The 21,914-nt window shown below is 42.7% G+C and overlaps 1 protein-coding gene across 4 annotated transcripts in view; it reads left to right on the top strand.

Annotated features, from left to right (window-relative positions):
* Window positions 1-21,914, top strand: part of PRLR (prolactin receptor) — a 193,854-nt gene that overhangs the window by 126,851 nt on the left and 45,089 nt on the right. Inside the window, exon 3 of one of the 4 annotated variants that reach the window (XM_027519927.1) lies at window positions 15,646-15,683. The exons of the other annotated variants lie outside the window; for them this stretch is intronic. The gene's annotated coding sequence lies outside the window, so the exon portion shown is untranslated. The remainder of the gene's footprint in view (window positions 1-15,645; window positions 15,684-21,914) is intronic. 4 annotated transcript variants of the gene reach the window in all.

Raw genomic sequence — 21,914 nt, forward strand, 5'->3', positions numbered from 1 at the left:
TAGGTCTAACTGGTCTATTGTATCATTTAAAGTTTGTGTTTCCTTGTTAATTTTCTGTTTAGTTGATCCTGTTTAGTTGATCTATCCATAGGTGTGAGTGGGGTATTAAAGTCTCCCACTATTACTGTGTTATTGTTAATTTCCCCTTTCATACTTGTTAGCATTTGTCTTACATATAGTGGTGCTCCTATGTTTGGTGCATATATATTTATAATTGTTATATCTTCTTCTTAAATTGATCCTTTGATCATTATGCAGTGTCCTTATTTGTCTCTTTTCACAGCCTTTGTTTTAAAGTCTATTTTATCTGATATGAGTATTGCTACTCCTGCTTCCTTTTGGTCTCTATTTCTGTGGAATATCTTTTTCCAGCCCTTGACTTTCAGTCTGTATGTGTCCTTTGTTTTGAGGTGAGTCTCTTGTAGACAACATATATAAGGGTCTTGTTTTTGTATCCATTCAGCCAGTCTTTGTCGTTTGGTTGGGGCATTCAACCCATTTACTTTTAAGGTAATTATTGATAAGTATGATCCCATTGCCATTTACTTTATTGTTTTGGGTTTGAGTTTATACACCCTTTCTGTGTTTCCTATCTAGAGAAGAACCTTTAGCATTTGTTGGAGAGCTGGTTTGGTGGTGCTGAATTCTCTCAGCTTCTACTTGTCTGTAAAGCTTTTGATTTCTCCTTCATATTTGAATGAGATCCTTGCTGGGTACAGTAATCTGGGCTATAGGTTGTTTTCTTTCATCACTTTAAATATGTCCTGCCATTCCCTTCTGGCCTGAAGAGTTTCTATTGAAAGATCAGCTGTTATCCTTATGGGAATCCCTTTGTGTGTTATTTGTTGTTTTTCCCTTGCTGCTTTTAATATTTGTTCTTTGTGTTTGATCTTTGTTAATTTGATTAATATGTGTGTTGGGATGTTTCACCTTGAGTTTATCCTGTTTGGGACTCTCTGGGTTTCTTGGACTTGGGTGATTATTTCCTTCCCCATTTTAGGGAAGTTTTCAACTATTATCTCAAGTATTTTCTCATGGTCTTTCTTTTTGTCTTCTTCTGGGACTCCTATGATTCGAATGTTGGGGCGTTTAACATTGCTCCAGAGGTCTCTGAGATTGTCCTCATTTCTTTTAATTAGTTTTTCTTTTTTCCTCTCTGATTCATTTATTTCTACCATTCTACCTTCTACCTCACTAATCCTATCTTCTGCCTCCGTTATTCTACTATTTGTTCCCTCCAGAGTGTTTTTGATATCATTTATTGCATTATCCATTATATATTGACTCTTTTTTATTTCTTCTAAGTCTTTGCTAAACCTTTCTTGCATCTTCTCAATCCTTGTCTCCAGGCTATTTATCTGTGATTACATCTTGTTTTCAAGATTTTGGATCATTTTCACTATCATTATTTGGGATTCTTTATCGGGTAGATTCCCTATCTCTTCCTCTTTTGTTTGGTTTGGTGGGCATTTATCCTGTTCCTTTACCTGCTGGGTATTCCTCTGTCTCTTCATCTTGTTTATATTGCTGTGTTTGGGGTGGCCTTTCTGTATTCTGGCAGTTTGTGGAGTTCTCTTTATTGTGGAGTTTCCTCGCTGTGGGTGGGGTTGTACAGGTGGCTTGTCAAGGTTTCCTGGTTAGGGAAGCTTGTGTCGGTGTTCTGGTGGATAGAGCTGGATTTTTTCTCTCTGGAGTGCAATGAAGTGTCCAGTAATGAGTTATGAGATGTCAATGAGTTTGGAGTGACTTTGGGCAGCCTGTATATTGAAGCTCAGGGCTATGTTCCTGTGCTGCTGGAGAATTTGTGTGGTATGTCTTGCTCTGGAATTTGTTGGCCCTTGGGTGGTGCTTGGTTTCAGTGCAGGTATGGAGGCGTTTGATGAGCTCCTGTTGATTAATGTTTCCTGGAGTCAGGAGTTCTCTGATGTTCTCAGGATTTGAACTTAAGCCTCCTGCTTCTGGTTTTCAGTCTTATTTTTACAGTAGCCTCAAGACTTCTCCATCTATACAGCACCATTGATAAAACATCTAGGTTAAAGATGAAAAGTTTCTCCACAGAGAGGGACACTCAGAGAGGTTCACAGAGTTACATGGAGATGAGAAGAGGGAAGAGGGAGATAGAGGTGACCAGGATGAGATGAGGTGGAATCAAAAGTGGAGAGAGCAAGTTAGCCAGTAATCACTTCCTTATGTACTTTCCACAGTCTGGACCACTCACAGATGTTCACGGAGTATACAGAAAAAAGAAGAGGGAGGAAGGAGACAGAGGTGGCCAGGAGGATAAAGGGGGGAATCAAAAGGAGAGAGACAGATCCAGCCAGTAATCAGTTCCCTAAGTGTTCTCCACTGTCCAGAACACACAGATTCACATAGTTGGGTAGAGAAGAGAAGTGGGAGGGAGGAGATATAGGCGACCTGGTGGAGAAAAAGGAGAGTCCAAAGGGGAGAGAGCAGTCAAGCCAGTAATCTCACTCCCAAGTAAAAATGGGTACTGAAGACTGGGCTCTTAAAGGTACAAAATTGATAGCAAATACCAAAAAGCAAAGATTAAAAATCTAGAGTAGAGGTTGGATTTTTAAAAATTCATTATTAAAGAAAAAAAAGTCACAAAAATTATAAAATATGTATATATGACATTTGCTTTAAAAAATAGGGTCCCTCTCTTCTTTTTTTTTTTTTTTTTTTGCAAAGTAATAGGTTATAAAAATGAAAATTAAAAGAGTAATAGAGGACTTAAAAATTAAAAAAAATTTAATTAAAGAATGATAGTAAAAATAATAAAAATATATCTAGGACTCTCTCTGGTGTTGTTGTGGGCAGTGTGGGGTCAGTTCATTTTTGGATAGTTCCTTGACCTGGCTTATATTTCTCAAGATCTATAGGCCCCGTCCTATGTAGTCAGTACTAACTACAGGGTTTTAATCTATTGCACCTGTCACTTCCAAGGAGGTTCCCTCTGTTTTAGCATCTTCTGTTTGCTGGTCTATTCAGTGTCTAATTTCCGCCCTGACACAAGAGGGTGGTGGTGGACGCTTTTTTAGGTTCACTTGTTCAGTCGTGCTGTAGGAAGGGAGGGACGCTGCAAACAAATAACACTAGTGTGTACTCTCAGTGTCTCAGCCACCCTGGGTTTGCCCCCACTCACAGCGTGTGTGCTTCCCCTGTCTACACTGCTTAGGCTCTAGGTTGCTCTGCCAGGAACTGTCTGAGGCCGGCCCTGGGTTGCGTGCACTTCCCAGGTCTAAGCCGCTCAGGTTCAGGCACTCGGGTAGTCCTCAAAGGCACAGACTCGATTGGGCCTGAGTTTTGTGCCCTTCCCAGGTCTGAGCAGCTCAGGTGACCAGGTGTTTGGCGAGCACGGTCGCTGCGGCTTATCACCTCCCCCTGTCCCTGCCGCTCAGTTTTATGGGTATACAACCAGTGCACCTTCTCTTGCAGATGTTGACCATCCAGAATTCCAAGAAGTCTTGGTTTGCAACGAAGCCTGCTTGCAGTTTGGTAGATAATGCCTCTCTGGGGCCACGATTGCCCCCTTCTGGCTCTGGCTGCCCTCGCCTGCCTGTCATCAGAGGGGAATGGGCCGGCCTGCAGCCGGCTAGCTCTGCTCAGTCCTTTGTTTTGTGAGGGGGCCTGACGGTGTCTTGCTGCTGCTGCTCCTGCTAACTCCCTTCAGTCGTGTCCAACTCTGTGCAACCCCATGTCTTAGGTTAGGGCTTTTCGTGTAGCTCTTGTCAGTCCTTTGTTCTGTGAGCAGCCCTGGCAGTGTCTTAGGTTTAGGGCTTTTCATGTGGTAGCTATCCCACAGTCTGGTTTGCTAGCCCACGTTAGTTCCCTCAGATCTCCCTTGGGGCATTCAGGCCGGTCCTTACTCTAAGCAATGCAGCCTGCGCCTCCCTGCCCAGCCCCTACTTGGTAGTGGTGGGTGCAAGCGTCTGTGCTGCTTCTCTGCTAGAGGAGTTACCATTGGGCACATAATCTGTGGGTTTTAATTATTTATTTATTTTTCCTCCCGGTTATGTTGCTCCCTGTGGTTCCAAGGCTTGCCACAGACTCGGCAGCAAGAGTGTTTCCTGGTGTTTGGAAACTACTCTCTTTTTTAAGACTCCCTTCCTGGGACACAGCTCCGTCCCTACCTTTTTTGTCTCTCTTTTTATCTTTTATATTTTTTCCTACCTCCTTTCAAAGACAATGGGCTGCTTTTCTGGGTGCCTGATGTCCTCTGCCTGCATTCAGAAGTTGTTTTGTGGAATTTACTCAACTTTCAAATGTTCTTTTGATGAATTTGTGGGGGAGAAAGTGATCTCCCTGTCCTATTCCTCCACCATCTTAGGAATGCCCACGACTGTTTTATTCTTATAAAATCAGAAAAAAAAGAAGTATCATGTTTGCTTTTATTTTCCCAAGAAGCTCTGCATAAATTTTTTTAAATATATATTTATTTATTTATTTGGCTTCACCTAGTTCTTGTTGCAGCATGTGAATTCTTAGTTGCAGCATGTGGGATCTAGTTCTCCTGCCAGGGATCAAACCCGGGCATCCTTTGTTGGAAGCACAGAGTCTTAGCCTCTGGACCACCAGGGAATTCCCTTTGCATAAATTCTTGCCGTGGCTTTCTGTCCCCCTTTCAGCCCCTGAATATTGTAACAGCTGCATATCCTCCCAACCCACTGACAGTACTTACGGAAAGACTGATACATGCTGGGCTCTGCAACTCCCCCATCCACTACCAACAAGGAAAGTCACTTCATGGCCCCATGACCCACTGAGCACCAGGCACAATCTGCTAACTTGGATCTCACAAGTTACTGGTTCCCTATCCCCACCTACAATATCCTATTGCCATTTTGGAATTGGAGTCAGATAGAAGTACTTAACTCACATGTTCCCTCTTCATACCAACTCATATACCATGCTCCAGTTCCATCTCCCTCAGATACCAGGCCCAACTGGTATCTGATAATGCTTCATGACCTGATAAATAGGTCATGAAGTATTGAGTCCATTTGACAAATGGAGGAACCAAATCTCCTTCTGTATACACTACAGTAAAATGGAACCTACCCTTGGAGACCAGTTTGACACGTGTCACCCTGAGGATGCACTCTCTCTTTCAGAGGAAATTAAGGACTCATGAAAATATGAAACTGACAGTAGGTGTTGTGAGAGGGCATCAGAGGGCAGACACACTGAAACCATAATCACAGAAAACTAGTCAATCTGATCACATGGACCACAACCTTGTCTAACTCAGTGAAATCAGCCATGCTGTGTGGGGCCACCCAAGACAGGTGGATCATGGTGGAGAGGTCTGACAGAATATGGTCCATTGGAGAAGGGAATGGCAAACCACTTCAGCATTCTTGCCTTGAGAACCCCATGAACAGTATGAAAAGGCAAAATGATAGGATACTGAAAGAGGAACTCCCCAAGTCGGTAGGTGCCCAATATGCTACTGGAGATCAGTGGAGAAATAACTCCAGAAAGACTAAAGGGATGGAGCCAAAGCAAAAACAATACCCAGTTGTTTATGTGACTGGTGATAGAAGCAAGGTCCAATGCTGTAAAGACCAATATTGCATAGGAGCCTGGAATGTTAGGTCCATGAATCAAGGCAAATTGGAAGTGGTCAAACAGGAGATGGCAAGAGTGAACGTCGACATTTTAGGAATCAGTGAACTAAAATGGACTGGAATGGGTGAATTTAACTCAGATGGCCATTATATCTAGTACTGTGGGCAGGAATCCCTTAGAAGAAATGGAGTAGCCATCATGGTCAACAAAAGAGTCCGAAATGCAGTACTTGGATGCAATCTCAAAAAAGACAGAATGATCTCTGTTCATTTCCAAGGCAAACCATTCAATATCACAGTAATACAAGCCTATGCCCCAACCAGTAATGCTGAAGAAGCTGAAGTTGAACGGTTCTATGAAGATCTACAAGACCTTTTAGAACTAACACCCAAAAAAGGTGTCCTTTTCATTATAGGGGACTGGAATGCAAAAGTAGGAAGTCAAGAAACACTTTGGTTAACAGGCAAATTTGGCCTTGGAATACGGAATGAAGCAGGGCAAAGGCTAATAGAGTTTTGCCAAAAGAACACACTGGTCATAGCAAAACCCTCTTCCAACAACACAAGAGAAGACTCTACACATGGACATCACCAGATGGTCAACACCAAAATCAGATTGATTATATTCTTTGCATCCAAAGATGGAGAAGCTCTATACAGTCAGCAAAAACAAGACCGGGAGCTGACTGTGGCTCAGATCTTGAACTCCTTATTGCCAAATTCAGACTTAAATTAAAGAACGTAGGGGAAACCACTAGACCATTCAGGTATGGCCTAAATCAAATCCCTTATGATTATACAGTGGAAGTGAGAAATAGATTTAAGGGACTAGATCTGATAGAGTGCCTGATGAACTATGGAATGAGGTTTGTGACATTGTACAGGAGACAGGGATCAAGACCATCCCCATGGAAAAGAAATGCAAAAAAGCAAAATGGCTGTCTGGGGAGGCCTTACAAATAGCTGTGAAAAAAAGAGAAGCGAAAAGCAAAGGAGAAAAGGAAAGATATAAACATCTGAATGCAGAGTTCCAAAGAATAGCAAGAAGAGATAAGAAAGCCTTCCTCAGCGATCAATGCAAAGAAGTAGAGGAAAACAACAGAAGGGGAAAGACTAGAGATCTCTTCAAGAAAATTAGAGATACCAAGGGAACATTTCATGCAAAGATGGGCTTGATAAAGGACAGAAATGGTATGGACCTGACAGAAGCAGAAGATATTAAGAAGAGGTGGCAAGAATACACAGAAGAACTGTACAAAAAAGATCTTCATGAACCAGATAATCACGATGGTGTGATGACTGACGTAGAGCCAGACATCCTGGAATGTGAAGTCAAGTGGGCCTTAGAAAGCATCACTACGAACAAAGCTAGTGGAGGTGATGGGATTCCAGGTGAGCTATTACAAACCCTGAAAGATGATGCTGTGAAAGTGCTGCCCTCAATATGCCAGCAAATTTGGAAACCTCAGAAGTGGCCACAGGACTGGAAAAGGTCAGTTTTAATTCCAATCCCAAAGAAAGGCAATGCCAAAGAATGCTCAAACTACCGCACAATTGCACTTATCTCACACGCTAGTAAAGTAATGCTCAAAATTCTCCAAGCCAGGCTTCAGCAATACATGAACCGTGAACTTCCAGATGTTCAAGCTGGTTTTAGAAAGGCAGAGGAACCAGAGATCAAATTGCCAATATCCACTGGATCATGGAAAAAGCAAGAGAGTTCCAGAAAAACATCTATTTCTGCTTTATTGACTATGCCAAAGCCTTTGACTGTGTGGATCAAAATAAACTGGAAAATTCTGAAAGAGATGGGAATACCAGACCACCTGACCTGCCTCTTGAGAAACCTATATGCAGGTCAGGAAACAAGAGTTAGAACTGGACATGGAACAACAGACTGGTTCCAAATAGGAAAAGGAGTTCGTCAAGGCTGTATATTGACACCCTGTTTATTTAACTTATATGCAGAGTATATCATGAGAAATGCTGGGCTGGAAGAAGCACAAGCTGGAATCAAGATTGCTGGGAGAAATATCAATAACCTCAGATATGCAGATGACACTACCCTGATGACAGAAAGTGAAGAGGAACTAAAAAGCCCCTTGATGAAAGTGAAAGAGGAGACTGGAAAAGTTGGCTTAAAGCTCAACATTCAGAAAACGAAGATCATGGCATCTGGTCCCATCACTTCATGGGAAATAGATGGGGAAACAGTGGAAACAGTATCAGACTTTATTTTGGGGGGCTCCAAAATCACTGCAGATGGTGACTGCAGGTATGAAATTAAAAGACGCTTACTCCTTGGAAGGAAAATTATGACCAACCTAGATAGCATGTTGAAAAGCAGAGACATTACTTTGCCAACAAAGGTCTGTCTAGTCAAGGCTATGGTTTTTCCTGTGGTCATGTATGGATGTGAGAGTTGGACTGTGAAGAAAGCTGAGCACCAAAGAATTGATGCTTTTGAACTGTGGTGTTGGAGAAGACTCTTGCGAATCCCTTGGACTGCAAGGAGATCCAAGCAGTCCATCCTAAAGGAGATCAGTCCTGGGTGTTCATTGAAAGGACTGATGCTGAAGCTGAAACTCCAATACTTTGTCCACCTCATGCAAAGAGTTGACTCATTTGGAAAGATTCTGATGCTGGGAGGGATTGGGGGCAGGAGGAGAAGGGGACGACAGAGGATGAGATGGCTGGATGGCATCGCTGACTTGATGGACATAAATTTGGGTGAACCCCAGGAGTTGGTGATGGACAGGGAGGCCTGGAGTGCTGCGATTCATGGGGTCGCAAAGAGTCGGACACGACTGAGTGACTGAACTGAACTGAAGTCATGAATAGATGAGAATTCTGGCCAAAATTATCCTACAATATCCTAAATCTACCCCAGGATACTTAACTAGTCTTCCAACATTCAGAATGATGATCTTTTGAGGACCATCTGATGCTTCCCTGACAGCTCAGTTGGTAAAGAATCTTCCTGCAATGTAGGAGACCCTGGTTCGATTCCTGGGTTGGGAAGATCCACTCTGAGAAGGGACAGGCTACCCACTCCAGTATTCTTGGGCTTCCCTTATGGGTCAGCTGGTAAAGAATCCGCCTGCAAATTGGGATACCTGGGTTCAATCCCTGGGTTAGGAAGATCTCCTGGAGAAGGGAAAGGCTACCCACTCCAGAATTCTGGCCTGGAGAATCAGGCCATGGGGTTGCAAAGAGTCAGACACAACTGAGTGACTCTCACCTTCTGATGCTTCAGTGTCAGAAATCCAGCCTGGACTTTCCCTCCGGGCCAGAGTTTCTTACTTTTAACACTGTTGACACTCTAGAACGGATAATTCTTTGTTGTGGGGCTCTTTTGTGTGTTGTAGCATGCTTGGCAGCACCCCTAGATTCCACCCAACAAATGGCAATATTCTTCCCCTCACCCCACTTGTAATGATCAACCATGTCTTCAGATGTTGACTAAGGTTCCAGAGAGGACAAATTCCCCCCCTCAAGCAGTGACAATAAAATCATATTTCCAGACATTGTGAAATGTCCCCTGGGTTGGAGGAAGCAAAATCCACACTACCCCCCCAACCTGTGCCCACCAGTGGAAAAGCCCTGCTCTTAGTTACCTTGGCCCAGCAAGAACTTATATTTTTCATGCAAGTAGATTGAAATCAATAGTGTTCAGAGAATAGACATCAGCAAGGACTTGGAGAAGGAGATGCCATGAGTTGTCAAAATGCTTCCGCACAACAAGACCCTGTGGCTGAAAGTCCAGGAATACTTGGTAACATTGCAACCCAGCCAGACTGTGGGCTTCTCAGAGTTTCTTCTTCCAAGGCTTCTGCTCCTTGATGCCAAATGCCTCATGAGATTTGGTTGAGTAAAAGACAAATGAGAGAGGGAAGGGTAACACTGAACACTTGAGCAACCCTTCTCTTCCATATTTCTGGAGGTCCAGAAAAGCACAGCGTGATCTGAGGTGGGGCGCAGTGGGTGGGGGGAATGGTGACTGTTTTTGTTTATATGTATGTGCATGCATGCTAAGTCACTTCAGTCACATCTGACTCTTTGCGACTGTATGGACTGTAGCTCAGCAGGCTCCTTTGTCCACGGGATTCTGCAGACAAGAATACTGGAGAGGGTTGCCATGCCCTCCTCCAGGGGATCTTCCTAACCCAGGGATCAAACACAAGTCTCTTACATCTCCTGAATTGGTATACAAGTTCTTTACCACTGAGCCACCTGGGAAGCCCGTTTATAAATATAAAGCGCATCCACCCCTCATTATCCTTACCCTTTACCCAACCTAGTATTTGACATGAAAGTGTTGGCTTCTGATGCAGTAGGTATCTGAAAACACAGGCAAGAACTTGAGAGCTGTCCCATGGTTGTCCAAGAGAAACAGAAATGCTGCTCAGTTTCAGGGTGAAAGGAACATCTTAAAAAGCAATGTTCAGAAAAGAATTCAGAAGAAAATAAAAGGGAGGATTGGAATTAAGAGTAGAATTCCAATTCCCATCTGTGACCCCACTGCAAGGGCCACAGTCCATTTTGTGGCCTTTAGTATGGTTTCTGGTCTTTTCAAACTATTAACCCTTCAATCCTGTCCCCATGTCAGTGATCTCTCCCTAACAACCTTTCTCTGACACCTCCCCACCCAGGGTGGAACAGAATGCCACTCTGAAGGGCATGCCAGGTTCTTTTGCAAGATCTTGGCATTCTTTGGGCTCTGCCCATTTCAACCCTTCCACCTCCAGTTCTTTCCCAGGCTCCCATCTACACAGCTTTAACCTTAACTCTCTCCAGGCTTTACGAGACTAGCAGGAACTTCAGAGCAGCCCAGGGCACCGGGGAGGATGTGTCTGTCCATAGGATACTTTGAAGTGAATCTAAAGCTCTAAACCTATAATCTTTTCACCTACTGGACTTGCATGCCAGAGTCCTTCAAATGCCTGTCATTTGAGCCTCTGTGTTGACTAAAGTATGGCATTGTGGAAAACCTACACATTTACCTAATAGGAGTAAGATTTTAATTTACTGGTAGGAATTTTGATGTACAATGTTGTGTTAATTTCTGCTGTTTAGCAAAGTGATTATATATATATTTATATATATATATATTCTTTTTATATTCTTTTTCACTAGGGATTATCATAGGATGTTGAATATAATTCCATGTGCTATACAGTAGAACCTTGTTGTTTATCCATTCTATATATAATAGCTTACATCCACTAACCCCAACCTTCCACTCCATCCTTCCCCCAACCCCCTCTCCCTTGGCAACCACAAGTCTGTTTTCTGTGTCCAGGAGGCTGTTTCTGATTTGTTGATAGGTTCATTTGTGTCATATTTTAGATTCCATGTGTAAATGATATCATATGATATTTGTCTTTCTCTTTCTGACTTACTCCATTTAGTATGATCATCTCTAGTTGCATCCATGTTACTGCAAATGGCATTATTTCATTCTTTTTAGTGATTGAGTATCAGTCCATTGTACATTTGTGTTACATGTTTTTTAAATTTTTTATTTTTATTTATTTATTTACTTATTTTTGGCTGTGCTGGGTCTTTGTTGCTACGTGCAGGCTTTCTCTAGTTGCGACGAGCGGGGACTACTCTTTGTTGCAGTGTGCAGGCTTCTCATTGCAATGGCTTCTCTTGCCATGGAGCACAGGCTCTAGAGCTCAGACTCAGGAGTTGTGGCACATAGGCTTAGTAGTTGCCCCGTGGGCATTGTGGGATCTTCCTGGACTAGGGATTGATCCCCAGCCTCGGCAGGCAGATTCTTTACTACTGGACCACCAGGGAAGTCCTGTACTATGTCTTCTTTATCCATCGTCAGTAGAACAGATTAATTGTGATGAGAGTGGAAGGACTGAAATGACTGAGGTACTGAACTCCACTCCTGCACAGTTCAATACACTAGCCACTGGCTTCATGCGGCCATTTTAATGTAAGTTCATTAAAATTAAATCATATTAAAAATTCGGTTCCTTAGTCACACTGGCCACCTTTCAAACGTTCGACAGTCACATATGGCTGTGGCTGCCATATTGGAAAGAGAATACATAGATCTTTTCCATCATTGTAGAAAGTCTTGTGCCACTTTCCTCTGAATTTGCTAGTACTGCCAGTGCAGAGTTCTGGGAACCAGAGGAGCCTGAAATCACCAGCTGTGTAGGGAAGGACAAAAAAGAGTCAGAGAGAGAACAGAAGGTCAAAGAGAAAGCAAAAATTCACCAAAGGCCAACTGTGTTTGCTTTGCCAAGGGTCCAGCCCTGAGCAAATGTTCATCCACCCTACCACAAAGCTCTTGGTGTTGACACCAGCAAATAATGGAGTGACTGGCATGGGCTTTGGGCCCTATTGCCTCTACTCTATGGGCCCCTGGGGTCTGTGGTTCCTTGTGAACCAAGAGACCCTGTCCTGAATCCTGAACTGAGAGGGTCACAGGAGTCACCGGGCTCCCAGCCAAAAGGAGATCATCACCAGGTAGCACACAGCAGCCCCTCAGTATCCAAGAGTCCTAAAGCAAGGATGTTTGAGAGTTCCTAAATCAAGACATTCAGGGAGAAAGGAGCACCTTCTCCATCCAGACTTAGAGCTCTGCTCACAAACTCTGAGGGACATGGAGGATCTGGGGAGCATCCACTCCTTATTGACTACTGGGACTCATTAGAAGTGAAAATCCAGTAATTACTCTGCATAGCTGTCTTTGGACATGTGCACGAACTGGCAAAGGAAATATGGAATCTGATTGGTTGTTTCGCCTGTATATAAATAGCACTGGCAGTCCCATGGAGTACCTTCATAATCTCCAATCATCTCATCCTCACAATAATGGACTGAGGAAAGACAGACAGATGGGAGCCTCTGAACCCTCTCTATTAGTAGAAATTTCTCTCAGAAAGGGGAAGAGATGGGCCAAAATCAATCTGACTGAGAAAGAGCAGAACCAGCTCTAGACACCACTTTCTGCTGCTTGCATCACATCTCAGGTGATTAGGGTCACTTTGTACCTGTCCAGATCCATAAGTGTGTCAGCTCCAAAGGACGTGGTCTCCACCTGGATCGTGCAGCAGCCTCAGTTCACATCTAGTCCCAAGCCCCGACTATCTTATGGACTCTTTGTTACCAAATAACCTTCCATGCATGAGGTGTGTTCCATCATGTCTGACTCTTTATGACCCCATAGTCTGTACCCTGCCAGGCTCCTCTGTCCATGGGGATTCTCCAGGTAAGAATACTGGAGTGCGTTGCCATTTCCTATCACAGGGGAATTTTCCTGACCCAGGAATCAAACCCCCATCTCCTGCATTGGCAGACAGATTCTTTATCAACTGATCCCTGAGAACAGCCAAACAAAGGGCTAGACTGAGAACACTGAAGGAACTTTTCCCGGAAGACCCTCCCAGACAATATCAGAGGAAGTGGTGCTCAAGGCAGCCCAGGCAGCAGAGCTGTTGACTGTGTTTTCCTGTGCCTGAGACACAGGAAGATACAGTTCTTTTGGCTCCTGAAACTTTGAGTCCATGGTTCGAGACCCTGAAACATGCAGGTGGATTTTGTTTGCTAGAGAAGACTCCAGAAAACTGAACCAGATGAGTTTATTTATAGGACATCTAATAGCTGGTACCAAATATTTATGATTTTTCTCAAATTTGAGAAAATGTCTCATGATGTGGGAATCATTTATATACCTGGCTAAATGACCAGTGAGATTCCATATTTCCTTTGTCAGAGCATGCACACTCAAACAACAGATCAAAAGACAGAGTAATTACTGGATTTTTACTTCTAATGAGTCCCAGCACTAAATATGCCATTGTCCAGAGAACTGAAAAGAAAAAATCAAAATGATAATTAAACATATAAAGCAATAGTGAAGAAAGGATCACTTTAAATGTGCCCAAATAACACAATACTCCTGGCCACATGCTACTTTGTCTCTTCTCTTCATAGCATCATCCTAATAGTTCCCAGCCAATGTCAACCTTTTCCAACTGTAAGCCACTAGTGTTGAAAACACACCCATATATAATTAGACCACTGAGCTTTCCATGCCAACATTTGATGAAATTTTCCCCCCAAGGCCAGATGCCTGGCTAAAACTGGGCTAAATAATGAGCATATAACACTCACTAAAGTAGTCCTGAGAAAACCAGTCCCAGCTTTGCTTCAGCAACTCACAGTAACATCAAGGACCCAGACTCTTTCCATTTGGGGAGACTTTTCCTCCTCACTCTCTCTTTTGACCAAGGAGGAAGAACATCTTCACCAGTAGATCCCAGAAGATTTCTGCCATGTCTCAGTGGCCAGAACTGGGTGGGATAACCATTCCTAAACCAATCACAGACAAATGAAAAGTTAGATTACCATGGTTCCTGTAGACTGATAACCTCTTCTTTCTCTGGAACTGGACGGCTAATAGATGACAAAACTGAGCTCTGTGTGTGAAAACAAAGGGGAAATGGTTGCTGGAGAAGCAACCAGGAGCATCCGCCATGCCCAGTTATACGCAGGGCTGTGAATAGAGAAGCAAATGGGGCTTTCTCCTCATCATCCCTCAGGCACCACCCCAAGGAAGCCCGAACCTTCTTGAGAAGGTTAAATCTGCTCACTGTTGGCTCTCGTGGCCCCTGTGGAGTCCTTGTTAATACTTGTGTCATTTACACTAAAATGTTTTACTAGCTTTTCTCTTCTCTACCAGCCTGAGTACTAAGAAGATTGCTTTAACAAAAGGCTATATTCTCAGGACCCTGCTCATGCCTGGTGCTTCAGAGATGCTCAGTGGACATTTGAAGGTGGATGGATGGGTGGATGAATGGATAGATGGATGGACTGATGGTTCAATGGGTGAATGGATTGTTGTTCCAGTCACTAAACTAGGTTCACCTTGAGGTTTTCTGAAAATGCATTAGAAGAGGGTCAATCTTGGTTCCCATTCTCCTCCCTTTTTCTCTCAATGAGTCTTCTCTGGGAGTACTTTTTGCTGTCCCTGCAGATCCAGCCAGCTCAGGTCTCTAGCTGTTACATCTTTGATTGGACAGGTGGCTTTTTTGTCGAGAGAGGTCTCCTGAGGGAAGATGAGTAAAAAGAAAAGAATAAAACAGAGTAAATATGAGCCAGTAAGAGAGACAAGTAATTATCCTGCTGGGTAAGTATCCTTGATGCTCTGAATGAAGAAGTTTGAAAGAACATATTGTACAAGAGTGAGAATGTGTGATTAAATCATGTAGAGACAAGATGTGCTGGTACAAGATGGAGCAAAGTGAGGGGAGCGAGAGACTGGCACCAGAAATAGTTTCAGGATATGCTGAGATGCTCAGATTTCTGGCTGTAGGCTTAACCCATGAACCCTTCAGCTGCCCTTCTTCCTAACCACCCTTTGGACTTTCAGATGCTCCCATTTTTTTCACCTTCTTTCCCTCTTTTCTGTACTTCAACGTTCCAGTTCCTCTTGCTTTTCATACCAAGGATGCCCAGAAACTGAAGGGCCAGGGTAAAACAAGTACCCAGTTCTCCATAGAGAACCCAAATGAACTTCTTGAACTCTAATTTAATAAGATGACCCCACCCTTCTTTGAGGCTCTACAAAAGGAGTTTTTCCATGAAACTGCCTCTCATCCACTTGTTAGAAGTTTAATGGCAAATAATGGCTAGTTGCCCCTGGGGATTTTAAATAACTCTAAGATGGACGTAGTTATGGAGTTCTGAGAAACAGAGCAAGTTCTTAAAAACAATGTGAGCAAGACCTCAGAAACTATTGAAACCCATCTTTATTGCCCAAGAGATGGGCCATGTGCTCAGACTCACACACTGATTAACACTAGGAAGCTGGCTGTCAACAGCTGAAAATTTTGCTGCAACACAGAGAAGCAGTTTCTGTACCCCACCCTCAAGGGGACTTCATCCATGTATTTACACCCTAAAATGCCAGGTTTTCATGAAGAGATTGTTTTTATGGTGTTAACAGTTTTATTGAGGTGTTCTCCCTCAATTATGAAAGTAGTAACTTTTTATTTTATTTAAGTATTCTAGTAATATTTTATACTGAAATAATATTTTATAATTTCAGAATCATCCTCCCAGAGATAACCCCTGCAGACATACTGGGTGCGTATAGTTAAGTATATTCCCAGTTTTTCTTCTGTGCACATGTGGAAACACATATTGTTAGGATTAAGCTCAAGCACATCCAATTTCTGTACCCAGTTATCTTATTTCTTCCACTTATTTGCATATGATTAAAGTTCAGTCACATTATTTTAAAGATTAAATAATATTTTGCTGTATATCTATACCATGATTTTTCCTGGTGGCTCAGATGGTAAAGAATCTGCCTGCAATGCAGGAGAACCTGGGTTCGATCACTTGGTCAGGAAAATCCCCTGCAGGAGGAAATGGCAAGCCACTCCAGTGGCTTTATCCCTGGAGAATCCCAGGGATAAAGGAACCTGGTGGGTTACAGTCTACAGTGTCGCAGAAGAGTCGGACACGACTGAGCAACTAACACCACACACGATCTAGTTAAATAAGCCTTTATGATTTGATATTTAGATTTCCCAATATTCTTTTTTATAAATAGCATGAGAGGATTTGTGTGTGTGTGTGTGTGTGTGTATACAAAATTGTTTTTTCATATCTCTGTTCATTTGTGATGAATTTCTAGAAGTATATTTTGTAAGTCAAAGTGTATCTACACTCTTAAGGCTTTTAACACATATTACCAGAAAAATTACACCAGTTTACTCTAAAAAGGCAAGGCACCAGTTCTGCCTCTACTGTTGAACAGCCAGAAGCACTTGCAAACTCAGTGATCCATCTTGAAATCTCATGGGGTTGGGGAAAAAGATAAAATATTTTATAAGAAAATACTTTGAAAATTTTAAATCCAATTAAAACACACATTGTTATTATTATCAATTTTTTAGACCACCCAAGATAGACAAAGCATTACCTCTCTCAACAATGTATGCCAATGACTTGTAGCCCATTAGAGAGTAAAATCCTTCCCAACTTCCCTCTAAAAGCAACCAACACCAAGTACGTTTCGTTCATTCAAACCCATTTACTGAGTACCTTTTATGCATTGAGCTTTGTATTAAGTATGAGGAATATAGAAGAAAAAAAACATAAACACAGTTCTTGATACCCATGAAATACTGGTCTGGGTGGGTTCAGGAAGAATGATAAATCAAGATTCATAATCAGTTCTTGATGGGATCCAGTCCTGGTGCTCTGTGGACTGTGCATCTCCCACTTTGGGGAGACCCAAGGAAGTCTCTGCCTCAAGACAGGAAAGCTGAAATTGAAGATGAGGAGGCAGCTGGGCTTTCAAGTGGGCAGCCATGTATCAATCTTTATTGCTTCTGAAACAGCATGGAGAAATCACATTTTCCCCGCAGCCCCATGCCTACATAGAATGGGAGCCACTTCAGTGGGGGGAAGACTCTAACAAGCCACATGATAGAAAGGCTGAGAAGCCCCACTCCCACAAGGCATACTTTGAGGAACACGCGATATTTATAATTTCTCTAGAAATCATCCTGGTATTTTAGTCAGAGACATACAAGCTGAGGAAGAACAGGATGGCTTGGGGTTTAGAGCAGAGTAGAAGGAAAATAAAGGGGCAAGTCAAGGCAGCTGGCAGGAAGAGGAACTCTAGAGAGAAAGACAGAAATGCTTCCTAAGGGATTTGGCCAATTGTCTGGACCATGGGATGTGGTTCCTGTCTACCCATAGAACCCTTGCTCCTGTTAACCCGTGAAGTGACATGCAGCTAAGTGTGATGTCCAGAGGGTAAAGAGGGAGAAGGAGGATGGCGTGATAGTTGCTCAGCATATAAGTGCTCCCAAAGACTGCTCCTAAGCAAGAAACTCATCTTCTGAACTCCACCAGGTATTAAAATGAACATGATCTGCTGCTATTCCCAGACTGACTCACTGGCCCCACTTGAGCTCCGTGTGCCTGGCATCGGCACAGAACTTGAAGGCAAAGGCGGGGATTATAATGGGTTTCTGAGCAATCAAGGACATTCAGAAAGGCATTCCAGACATCTAGGTGCAGATCAGACCCTCTGCTGAGGCACTCCCATGAAAAGCATCCATCACTGTTTATATTTTGACTTGTAAATAAGTTGGTAATTGACAAAACTGGAGGCATCAGCAAACCAACAAACTTCCCTTCCAGATTATATTGTTCTTGTTGTAGTATTAAAATTAATCTCTGTCTCTGAAGCTGAGTTGAGAAGCTTAGGATGGGACATCTACCTGACCAGGGATGGGAAAAAAAAAAAAGATCATTATGGATAATATTCCAAGAAGAGTGTTTACAAAGATAAGGAGAAATTAACTAAGTTTTTAGATGCTGACTTCCTAATCTTTTTTTTTCCCCTTGGTAGTCTCAGAGAGAGTTGTCTGGAAGACACACCAATTACATGTTGTACAAAAAAGGTGATGTTATTATTGTAAAATGGTGAGTCAACAGTGATATACTGGCTTCTGCCAGGCCAATGTCATGGCAGCCAAATATGCAGATATTTGCATCAATTCTGTTCAGTCACTCAGTCATGTCCAACTCTTTGCAACCCCATGGACTGCAGCACGCCAGACTTCCCTGTCCATCACCAACTCCCAGAGCTTGCTCAAACTCATGTCCATTGAGTTGGTGATGCCATCCAACCATCTCATCCTCTGTCATCCCCTTCTCCTAATGCCTTCAATCTTTACCAGCATCAGGGTCTTTTCCAATGAGTCAATTCTTCACATCAGGTGGCCAAAGTATTGGAGCTTCAGCTTCAGCATTAGTCCTCCAATGAATATTCAGGACTAATTTCCTTTAGGATAGACTAGTTTGATCTCCTTGAAGTCCAAGGGATTCCAAGAGTCTTCTCCAACACCACAGTACAAAAGCATCAATTCTTCAGCCCTCAGCTTTCTTTACAGTCCAACTCTCACACCCATACATGACTACTGGAAAAACCATAGCTTTGACTAGACAGACCTTTGTTGGCAAAGTAATGTCTCTGCTTTTTAGTATGCTGTCTAGGTTGATCATAGCTTTTCTTCCAAGGAGCAAGCATCTTTTAATATCATGGCTACAGTCACTGTCTGCAGTGATTTTAGAGCCTCCCAAAATAAAGTCTGACACTGTTTCCTTTGTTTCCCCATCTATTTGCTATGAAGTGGTGGGACCAGATACCTTGACCTTAGTTTTCTGAATATGGAGTTTTAAGCCAACATTTTCACTCTCCTCTTTCACTTTCATCAAGAAGCTTTTAATTCTTCTTCACCTTCTGTCATATTTGCATAAGCCCACTCTATTTCCATATGCAAATACATTGCACGGAAACCTAGCAACCAATTGGGAGTTAGGCCTACTGTTTGTCAATGCACACTAATGGGGTGGTGGACTTATTAAGAAATCTATGGAGGGATTCTTTTATAATTGACAATAGCACTTTCCTTTCAAGATATTAAGCATATTTTATCTGTTTTTTCTAAGTGCAATTGTCTTACTTTGCACTACAGAAGTGTATCACTATTTAAGCTCACTTATCCAGCAACTACCTCTCCATTGACTTTGTCACCCATCTCTCCTACATTTCAAATTGATGTATCTGAACAGCTTTTTTGGAGGAATCCATAAGGTATCAGAACATATCCCTCAATGATAGGGAACGCCTGTTGATTAATGGGAAGAATGTGTTATAGAGCTCAAGGTCAAGTGCTCTTTCAGTGGATCTGTGAATCAAAATAATAAATTGTATATGGCTTTGTAAAAGCAGTCAGTCAGTCATCCAACAAGTGATGGAGAACACCTGTGGACACATATTAATGTGACAGTATAGTGGGTGGGGGTTGAAAATGCAGAGGAAGCAAGGCAGAGGTTAGTCTGAGACTTTGATGATGATGGTCAAGATACAGCAGTGACCATGGCCAGAGGTCAAAGGCTTCTTTCCTATTTACAGCTCTTCTCCTCAGTTAAATATGGTAATTACCATTTAAACTAAGTTGCGCTTACTGTCTTTGGATTATCCCTGGATAAGTTATGCTATATAAGAGTAATCGTTATAACACCCAACCGCTCTTTGTCTCAGAAGCTTAATGACCAGAAGTTTGTTTCACACCCAAGTCCCAGTGCAATGGGCGTCAGCAGAAGATGCAGGATTCCTCTATCTGTGGGCTGTACTAAGCCCTTAAGACTGAAGTCTCCAATTTCATTTTCCACTGGGCAGTAATGGATCAGAGAGAGAGAATACGTGAATATCTTAAAAGACCAGGACTAGACGAGAAGTACATCTGCCCATTTCAGAGGCCCCAACTCCTTCACTTGATTCTAACTACAGGGGAGTCAATGAAGCAAACTTTAACTCTCTGCCCAAAGGAAAAGGAGAACCAAATTCTGGTGAACATTAGAAGCTTTTGCTACTCCTGTGGGCTCCCAGCATTCTAACTGAGGTGCAGGAAAAAGCAGGAATTAGAGAGGAAAAATGCTTCTGCCACATTCTCAATTTCTTCTTAGACATTGTAACTTCCTCAGATGTGTACACAGCCTGCTGTCTGTGCTCTAAAGAGTCTCCCGTCAGGCACTAGGCAAAAACACTTCATCTCTCCAGGCCTTAGTTGCCAACCGTGTAAAAGGGAGATATTGGATCAGAATCCTTTCAAGTCTTTTGGCCTCTTTTGTATCCAAAATGCCATGCTTCTAGAACTCCTGCTGTTCATTTCCTCCTGAGACAAATAAACAGGGTGCCAGAGAGGTAATGCTAGTTGATCAACAGTGTATTTTTTATTTTATTTTAACTTCTCACTCCCCAAGCCCACCTTTCTAGAAGTTAAAATATACATAGTAGACAAGGTTATTACCAATATGAGTGATTATTTTTATGGCAAAGTTGTTTTGTGTCTGGATGAACAGTATACTCATAGACACATATGTAACACATACAGAGACCCCTCTATGAAAAAATAATCTTGCTTGAACAGTCTTGCAAAACATATGTTCTCCTTCTACTGCTCTTGCCCTTGATTAGCCAGTTCTGCGATGATAACAAAACGGTGTTCCCTCAGTAGCTTACAACACGTTTCCTTTTTGCTCACCTTACGTAAGGACTATGGCTTAGCTGCAGGTTGGCCATGGCTCTGCTGGGATGGGCTGGACTGAGCTGGCTTATCTGGGTTCCACCTGTTTTCTCATTCTGAAACCCAGATGGAGGAAGGAGGCACCATGTGGAAAACCGGAGAACAAGAGCAGGAAGGCCTCAGTCAATAAATACAGTAGCTTGCAGTTGTATTTAAGGCTTCTGTTCGGATACAACAAAAACAATCACAACCCTTCCCTCTCCGTTGACTAGAGCTTTTCACGTGGTCAAGTCCAAAGTCATAGAGATGAGAAGTGCAACTCCACCCACACACACAGGGTGCAGGTGATGCCTTAAAGAATGACTCACAATGGAAGAGTTGTGAGTTTAGATTTTCTTCAAGGACCTTGCTGCGGACTATAACCCAGGAGACAGCCTCTCGGGGAGAGAACTCTTCTGAAGACGTAAAGGAGGAGAAAGTTTATATATGAATTTTGGCTGGGAAAAATACGTGCAATTCAGCATACAGCTTGCAAAATATTGCTGCTGAAATACATACACTGCTATGTATAAAACAGTAAGTATGTATAAGTAACAAGGACCTATGGTATAGCACAGGGAACTCTACTCAACATCTTGTAATTACCTATAATGAAAAAGAATCTAAATAAGAATATATATGTTGTTCAGTCGCTTAGTCATGTCCGACTCTTTGTGACCCCATAGACTGCAGCACGCCAGGCTTCCCTGTCCTTCACCATCTCTCGGAGCTTGCTCAAACTCATGTCCTTTGAGTCGGTGATGCCATCCAACCATCTCACCCTCTGTCGTCCCCTTCTCCTCCTGCCTTCAATCTTTCCCAGCATCAGTGTCTTTCCTAGTGAGTCAGCTCTTTGCATCAGGTGGCCAGAGTTTTGGAGTTTCAGCTTCAGCATCAGTCATTCCAATGAATATTCAGGACTGATTTCCTTTTGGATTGATTGGTTTGATCTCCTTGCAGTCCAAGGGACTCTTAAGAGTCTTCTCCAACACCACAGTTAAAAAGCATCAATTCTTAGGCGCTCAGCTTTCTTTATAGTCCAACTCTCACATCCATACATGACCACTGGAAAAACCATAGCTTTGATTATATGGAACTTTGTTGGCAAAGTAACGTCTCTACTTTCCAATATGCTGTCTAGGCTGTCACTGTTTCCACTGTTTCTCCATCTATTTGCCATGAAGTGATGGGACTAGATGCCATGATCTTCGTTTTTTGAATG

The sequence above is a fragment of the Bos indicus x Bos taurus genome, chromosome 20, assembly GCF_003369695.1.
Source record: "Bos indicus x Bos taurus breed Angus x Brahman F1 hybrid chromosome 20, Bos_hybrid_MaternalHap_v2.0, whole genome shotgun sequence".
NCBI classification, from domain to species: Eukaryota; Metazoa; Chordata; class Mammalia; order Artiodactyla; family Bovidae; genus Bos; species Bos indicus x Bos taurus.